Genomic DNA, 8,101 nt, shown 5'->3' on the forward strand with positions numbered 1-8,101 from the left:
TATAATTATTATACTTTAATTATTTATGTAGTGTCATTGTGGTATCATTGTATGTTATTATTATAGTATAGCGTTGCAATATTAATATGATATTATTAGTATATGAATATTATCATAGTATTATGTTTTCATTATTGTTACTATTGTTATTACTTTTTATTATTATTAATATTAAATATTCTTAGTATTTTTGTTTCTCAGGTATATTCAAATTTTGTATTATGTATTATGATATTCGTTCTTATTATTTTATTTTATAGTACTATTTATTTTCGTGTACGTAAATCCCTATGATTTTAATACTGGGATATGAGCCTTCAGGCTTCATGTACCTTTAGTTCTGAGGAAATATGTAAATATTTAGATTTTACATATATTTTTGTATTATTTATTTACTTATTTATTTATTTATTCACTTTGCACATGTATTAATAAATTTACTAGAGGAGTAATTTTAAAGATTTTTTAGATTAACTTAGGGATAATTCTAAATTAATTAGGTATCGTTCGTAAGAACGGGCGCGTAGGGGGTGCTCGTACCTTCCCCTCGTGTAACCGAACTCCCGACCCCAACTCTGGTAACGTATACCCATTCTACCCCTAACGGGGTAGTAATCATGTGTTCTAACCACACTAAAAGCTTAGTGGCGACTCCGACATTCCCTATTTTTCCTTGAAAATTAAAATTGATTTTTATTTCGCCTCCTGGGGCACACGCGCTCCCGGGACGTTGCAATAGCGGTTTTATACGACCTAATGTATCTTCGTGGGGAGCTCTAGTATTTATTGTGAAGAAAAAAGATGGGTCCATGAGGACGTGTATAGATTATAGGAAAATTAATAAGGTGGTAATTAAGAATAAGTATCCTCTACCCCGTATAGATGATTTATTTGATCAGCTCCAAGGTACACAGGTGTGTTCTAAGATTGATCTCAGATCAAGCTACCATCATGTAAAGGTAAGGGCAGAAAATGTATCGAAGACAGCATTTCAGACCAGGTATGGGCATTATGAATTTCTTGTTATGCCTTTTGGTCTGAAGAATGCTCCTAGAATATTTATGAATTTGATGAATAGGATCTTCCACCAATATTTAGACTAATTTATTGTTGTTTTTATTCATGATGTACTAGTCAATTCGAGGGGCTATAAGGAGAATGAGATGTATTTGAGGCGGGTTTTACCAATGCTCGGGGAAAATAAGTTGTACGCCAAGTTCAGTAAATGTGAATTTTGGCTCGAGAAGGTTGTGTTTTTGGGGCATGTCATCTTAGGAGATGGAATTTTTGTGGATCCTAGTAAAATTGATGCAGTAGTGAATTGGGCTAGACTGAGGAACGTCCAAGAGATCAGGAGTTTCTTGGGACTAGCTGGTTAACTCTGTCATTTTGTTGAGGGATTCTCAGTGTTATCAGGGCCTCTGATACGATTGACTAGGAAGAACGTCAGGTTTGAGTGGGATGATAGTTGTGAGTAGAGCTTCTAGGAATTGAAGCAAAGGCTTGTCACGGCACCAGTGTTGATCATCCTGTTAGGGGGTGAGGGTTATGTTATCTACAGTGGTGTGTCCTTAAAGGGACTTGACTGTGTATTGATGCAGCATGACAGGGTGGTAGCATATGCTTCCAAGCAGTTGAAAGAATATGAAAAGAACTACCTTACCCATGATCTTGAATTGGCTACAGTAGTACATGCTTTAAAGACTTGGAGGCATTACCTATATGGCGAGCGATGTGAAATCTTCTCCGACCATAAGAGTTTAAAGTACTTCTTCACTCCTCAGCATAGAGTTAGACGAAAGTGACCCTCAGTCATGTATTTCTAGTTTAGCAATACATCCTACTCTGCGGGAAAAGATTAAAGCTGCTCAGAAAGAGGATCCAGAATTAACAGAGGTAATGGTCTGAGTACAAAGTGGTCAAGGAGAGGAATTTTGTATTGCAGATTACGGGGCTCTGCAATTCTGTTCTACATTTTGTGCTCCTACTGATGCTGATATCAGGAAGACCATCCTAGAAGAGGCTCACAGATCTTTGTACATGGTTCATCCCGACAGCACGAAAATGTATAGCAATCTGTAAGAGTCTTATTGGTGGAGTGGTATGAAGAAGGAGATGGTCGAGTATGTAGCACAGTGTTTGACGTTCCAACAGGTAAAAGCTGAGCACCAGAGGTCGGCAGGTCAGTTGTAGCCACTTTTTATCTCAGAGTGGAAATGAGATCACATATCTATGAATTTTATTTCAGGGCTTCCGTCGGCATTACATGGCCAGAATGCAATCTGGGTGATTGTAGATCATTTGACTAAGACTGCCCATTTCCTTCCTATCAAGATCAGCTACTCCCTTAACCACATGACAGAGATTTATATTCAGGAGATAGTCCGTTCTCACGAAGTGCCAGTTTCTATAGTGTCAGATCGAGACCCGCTTTTCACGTCATGTTTTTGGAGGAGCTTGCAGGAGGTTTTAGGGTCTCAGTTATCTTTCAACACGACATTCCATCCTCAGTTAGATAGGCAGACTGAGAGCACGATATAGATATTAGAAGATATGCTTCGAGCATGCGTGCTAGATTTTGGGGGCAGTTGAACTTAGTTCATGCCACTGGTGGAGTTTGCGTACAATAACAATTATCAAGCCAGTATTGGCATGGCACCGTTTGAGGTACTTTACGGTAGGAGATGTCATTCTCCTTTATATTGGGACGAGATGGGTAAGCAAAGAGTAGTGGGACCAAAATTAGTGCAGCAAGCGTATGATAAGGTTCAACTCATCAGAGATAAAATCAGTGCAGCTCAGATCCGATAGAAAAGTTACGCCGATAACCGCTGCAGGAAATTAGAATTTGATATTGGTTATCATGTGTTTTTGAAAATAGCTCCGTTAAAAGGGGTTATGAGATTTGGGAAGAAAGGTAAACTTAACCCTAGGTTTATTGGTCCGTTTGAGATTCTAGAGAACAAGATACACGACGTATTCCATATCTCCGTGTTGAGGAAATACGTCCCAGACCCTTCTCACGTAATTAGTTATGGTGAATTAGAACTCAATGATTCATTAGTTTATGAGGAGGTACCAGTACAGATTCTAGACAGGAAAGAACAAGAATTACGTAATAAGAAGATTTCTCTAGTAAAAGTCCTATGAAAAAATCACGCAATAGAAGAAGTTTCTTGGGAACTCAAGGAACAAATAAAGCAGAAATACCCACAATTGTTCCAAGAGGTTCAATTATAACTAGGTAAAGTGTAAATAGTTACGCAATGATTCATTTGCAGGTTAATCAGTGTATGAATTAGTTTAGTTAGTAAGTAGTATTTTAGTTTTTGAAGAATTTTATTTTGCATATGCAATCTCCCAGAACTCCAAATGTAACCATGGTATTCCTCCGCCATAAGTGAGGGTGAGTAATAAAATAAGTAGACTGTTTGTTTTCAGAGGATGGTGAATCATATGGATAGTAAATTTCGACGACGAAATTTTTATAAGGAGAGGGGAATGTAGAAACCCGAATAACTATAGTAATTTAATAATAAGAGAATGGAGAGAGAAGGAAATTAAACTTAGGATTTAAACAGGGTCTCGTCAACGAACACAACACGTTCTTCGATGAACATACTTAATGAGATTGTTAATGGGGACACATGTCTCGTCAACGAGAAGATTCCAAGAGGCTATTTTCAGCTCTGAATCTCGTCAACGAGGAATAAACATTCATCAACGAACTCCCTTCGTGGCCTCGTCAACGAAGTGACGTGGCTCGTCGATGAGTGTAGATGTATAAATAGCCTAAACTCGAATTTTTTCTGCAGAATCACGCAAAGAACCCTCTCTCTCTCTCTCTCTCTCTCTCTCTCTCTCTCTCTCTCTCTCTCTCTCTCTCATGTTTGTCCCCTCTCCTTTCTCTCTAAGATTTTGGGTTGGATTCTTGCCAGTTCGACGATTCGAGGTCGCCACGACACTCCTGGGAAAGTTTTCTTCAAGTCTGCTAGAGTGGATTGTTAGTAGGGTTAACTTGGAGTTCATCCCAAATTCAAGGTAAGGCTTTTTATTCAATATTTGTCTTTCCTACAGTTAAAAAAAAAATGTAGTACTCAAAGAAATACTGAAGTTTCGTTCAAGGGGATGTTGTTTTCAGGGTGTTGAATGGGGAACCCTGCGGGTGCAGGATTAGTCATATTAAAGGCTTCTCAGTAATCAGGTAAGGGAGTAAACTAAAACAGTAATTTTCCATGAAAATTATCATTATTTAATAGCAGATTAATTTTTAGAAAGCATGTATTTTATATGAGCATATTTGTGAAAATGTATATTTGGGAAAATACTGCTGTTACATAAGCATATATATATTTTACTATAAAATGTCAAGAAATATGATTTCTGAACAGAATTCATGATTTTATTTAGTATTGTGTGGCATGAATATTATTTTACGAAAATTGTATTATATTGGTCAATTTTACAGGAAAAACATATTTGCAGTTATTTTAGGAATAACATGTTAATATAGTAAACTATGATTTCTAAATACATGATAAACAGTACAATTATTTTACGAAAATTGTATTATATTGGTCAATTTTACGGGAAAAACATATTTGCAGTTATTTTAGGAATAACATGTTAATACAGTAAACTATGATTTCTGAATACATGATAAACAGTACATTTATTCAAATCATTATGTATGAAATGTTCAGCGCAAGGCCGTGATTGATAGCTGGCGCAAGGCCGTAATTATTTATGTTATTCGGAGCAAGGCTGTAGTTATGCATGTATTCGGTGCAAAGCTGTAATTATTTATATTATTACAGAATTCAGAAAATGCTATAAATCTATTTATGTTTAAATAGTATATTATCATTTATTATATGTTATCAGAACCTAGATGATAGTTTAGATCAGTTATCAGGAGCATGGTATCGTAGCTATACGGTTCAGTTCAGTTCAGACTTATGCTAACTGCCCCTATTAGTAGAGGGGGTGGGAGATGGATAGTCGATGTGGCTTTTAGTGTAGAGTTGTAGACATCCACCTGGCAGTCCGGACGAGGGTGCGGCAAGTTCATCGTACTTATAGACACTTTTGACTCGACAGTGGTCAGCCAACCATTGTTGGGTCCTTCCTTCGGGCTGCACAACCCGTCATGGGGGGTAATACATGACATCAGCTAGCTATTCATCCTGGGTAAATTTTAGACGATTTTATGAACAACATGATTCAGTATAACTATGAGATTGTATGCTATTCAGCTATGATATTATCAATGTTTTTAAGCATGCAATATGTATTGTATACTCATTATAGCACCTAAATATTCATGTTACCACACAACTGTATTTAGTTTATTTCCCTTACTAAGAGGTGTCTCACTCCAGCTTAAACCATTTCAAGGAACCCAGAAAGACCGACGGACAGAGGCCGCTGTTGAGGCAATGTTTACTACCTCGCTAGGAGGGTGAGTTTTTTAACTAGGGTCGATAGGTTTTTGTGTAAGACCCTAGATATAACTTTTGATGCTTTGGGAATCATATATTTAAACAGTATGTGGTCAAATATAGGTAACTCTGGTATAATGTATCTTATGGTTTGGTGAATGAAATTTATGTTTACTATTGCTTAGGTTTCCGATGTGTATGACAGGTGTGTCCCCGTTACCCACGGGTTTGGGTTGACTTTGTTATGTTTTAAGTTAATGATAATTAATATGATTGATTATGTAGTAAATTAAGTAGGTCGTTACAGAAGAAGTCTTTTTATGGGTTGAAACAGTCTCTGAGGTAATGGTACAAACGGTTTGATTCCTATATGATTCGAATAAGCTATAGGAGGTATGAGTATGAATGGTGCGTGTATGTGAAAGATCTTGATGGTGGTTTTATCATTTTCTTATTTTTGTATGTTGATGACATGCTAATAGATGATAAGGACTTAACTGAGGTAAATCAGTTAAAGAGTTTTGTTGCATAAAGAGTTTGGCATAAAGGATCTTGAGGCAGCCAAGAAGATACTTGGGATAGAGATTCTCCGGGACAAAACTGTAGGGAGGTTGTGGTTACCTCAGGGCGGTTATGTAGAGAAGGTGTTGGAAAAGTTTAGCATGGTTGATGCTATATCGGTAGGTAAACCTCTAGAGAATAACTTTAAATTGTCTACCGTTGAATGCCCAAGTACGAATGATGATATCCGGGACGTGTCAAAGGTCCCTTATGCTAGTGTTGTGGGGTGTTTAATGTATGTCATGGTGTGTACAAGACTAGACTTGGTACATGCAATAAGTGTGGTAAGTTTCTTTCTAATCTAGGTAGACAACATTTGGAAGCCGTTAAATGGATTTTCAGATACTTATGGGGTACTTCTAATTATGGCATCATGTTCGGCAAACAATAGAGTAGTCCATCAATTGTGGGTTTGTTGATGCTGATTATACAGGAGATATAGATGACACATGGTCTACAATGGGTTATGTATTCACCATTGTGGGAGGACCTATTTGTTGGAGGTCCATGGTACAATCCTTAGTGGCATTGTCTACAACTAAGTCTAAATATATGGCAATTGTCGAAACTGTAAAGGAAGCATTATGGTTTACTAGTTTAGTCAAGGAGCTGGGTATACAATAAGGTGGAGTTGTGCTACATTGTGAGAATTGGAGTGCCATCTATTTAGCGAAGAATCAAGTGTATCATGCTAGAACCAAACATATATATGTAATATTCCACAGGATCCAAGAGTTGATTTCTTTAGGTGAACTTATACTTGAGAAAGTTCACACATCTGAGAACGCAGCGGATATCTTGACAAAGCCGATTACCACTGAAAAGTTCAAGCATTGCTTGGAGTTGCTTCATGTCTCCAGTTACTAGAAGGGAGACGGTCCCAACCTAATGCCCCAAGGTCAATGTGGAGCAGCGGGCTATGTTTTTGGTTTCTCTTGAGGGGGCGCATATACTCGCCAAGGTGGAGATTGTTGTGATATGTGGCTCATATACTGAATGGGATGCATGTACAAGGAGAGAACATGGTGGACAATCATAAGTGTCGAGGAGCAGCAAGGAAACCGTCGATGGATTCACCATAACCGTTGACGGTTTGACACCCAATTTCAGACAATTTCCATTCTGTTTGAAAATGTAGATGGTTTGGCCCAATCTGTCGACAATTTGGCTTGGGAACCTAGCGCAAATTTTTGAATTTTGAAAGAGGGATGTTAAGTTGGTTGGGGTTTGGAGGGAAAGCCTCCGAGAACTTTATATATACATTGTTCTTGATGTATTTGTAATGTTGGGAGTGTCTTTGACACCAAATAGTAAGAAATCTTTACCGATTGCTCCCGTGGATGTGAGCATTACCGAACCACGTAATTCCTTGTGTTATTTTTATTGCTTTCATATATACTGCGTGGTTGTGTTGTTTGAAACTTTATCATTGATTGCTGCATTGTATTGATTCAATATTCCGCTATGCAAACACAATATATACAACATTTTTGTTTTTAGAGAACCAATAATCATCTTTTCAAAAAAGGGTTTTATAGTGTTATTAATGTTTCAACTTTTGAATAAATTCTTAAAATCAATCATTTTTTCTTTTAAAAAAAAAAAAAGCAAGCATTTTCAAGGCAACAATGTCTTGCCCATTTTATGGGTTTTCTTCCCAAAAAATTTAAAATTTTGAAAATTTGACTTTAAACACTATACATGATGCGACTTTTGAATAAGTTAATAAGATCAATTTTCTAAAAAGTGACGTTTTCAAGGATTTTTTTATTTATTTGGAAAATTAGAATTCATGGAATTTTTCTTAAATTGGGGTTTTCTATAAAAAAAAAAAAAAAAAATCAATGTTTTCTTCTTTAAAACCCAAAACAATATATTTTTTTAAACTCATAAAAATATTTTTTTCTGGGAACTACATTTGCTTGATCCCCTCTTGTAGGATATAGGCAGCCTGTACTTTGTATAGGTCCAACTAGATTTTTTAAAAATAAAAATAATTTTTTCCTTTTCTATTTTGGTGTTTTATGTTGTTAAAAAATAAAGGAAAATGAGAAAATAACGAAAGTAATGGGGTTTCCATGAGGTTACACCTTTGTATA

The sequence above is a fragment of the Malania oleifera genome, chromosome 2, assembly GCF_029873635.1.
Source record: "Malania oleifera isolate guangnan ecotype guangnan chromosome 2, ASM2987363v1, whole genome shotgun sequence".
NCBI lineage: Eukaryota > Viridiplantae > Streptophyta > Magnoliopsida > Santalales > Ximeniaceae > Malania > Malania oleifera.